The sequence below is a fragment of the Alligator sinensis genome, unplaced genomic scaffold (assembly GCF_000455745.1).
Source record: "Alligator sinensis unplaced genomic scaffold, ASM45574v1 scaffold569_1, whole genome shotgun sequence".
NCBI lineage: Eukaryota > Metazoa > Chordata > Crocodylia > Alligatoridae > Alligator > Alligator sinensis.
Window position 1 is genome coordinate 2740171 of NW_005841914.1, and position 974 is coordinate 2741144.

The following is a 974-nucleotide window of genomic DNA, read 5'->3' on the forward strand; positions in this document are numbered from 1 at the left end:
AAAGAGCTACCAGAACTCGGGGCAGGGGGTGAAAACACACCTCCTCAGTCACAGAAACACAGTCTATTTGCTACACAGTATTTTTAGGTGGAGGCTGGAGCTCTTAATCCCTGGATTGGCTGGATGCTAACACCTTTAAGTTGCTTAAAGCATTCATCATTCATTTTAAAGTGACACTATTTTAGGGAAGGATTATCTCTAATCCGCATAACCTTGCTCCTATATCATTGAGGTGTGGCCACTCCCCACAGCTGTTGCACCCAAGTTGAAGTTCTCCAGCATCCCCGGCATGCCATAGCTCCTCCCAGACCCTCCTAATTCTGTGGGCTCTCACACCCCTGGCTGTTTCTGCTAACATTATTTCCCATCTGATGGATTTTTTTCATCTTACACCAGAGGTAGTAGGTGTAATTCTTCTAGTGAAGGGCGAGGACACTCCATGAAGGAGGAGGAGGGAGTTTGGAAAGGGAGAAATAAAGAAGGCATTGTCCTACTGCTGTTGCTGCTTTCTTTTCCTGTCCCAAGGTGGCTGGCCTTTAGGTTAATGTCAGATCTCCCTTTGGGCTATGACAGGTCCAGGTCAGTTCCAAACAAGTGAGAATCCTTAGCACCCCTCCAGATTTGTGCACCCATAGCAGGCATGGGGCCGCAGCCTGGCCAGACTGGATTCGCATGGGCAGGAGCCACCTCTGTGGTCCAGAGTGTGGGACTTGGTGCAAGAAGACAGAGTGGGGCAAGGAGACTCATTGCTGCCCCTGCTGCCAGTTTCCCCATCTCAACCACAATGTGTAAGGAGTAATGGACCGGGTTGGAGAGGGAGGGAAGCTGTGCTGCCCTCCAGTTCTCCTGCTGCCAACTGCTCGTGTGCTGGGCCACACGTCTACCCTGCCATGATGGCTTGGCAGCTGCTGCCACTGCTTCCCTCATGGTTCAACCCTGGAGAGGAGGGGGGGGGGGGGGGAGTGGCATCTGTG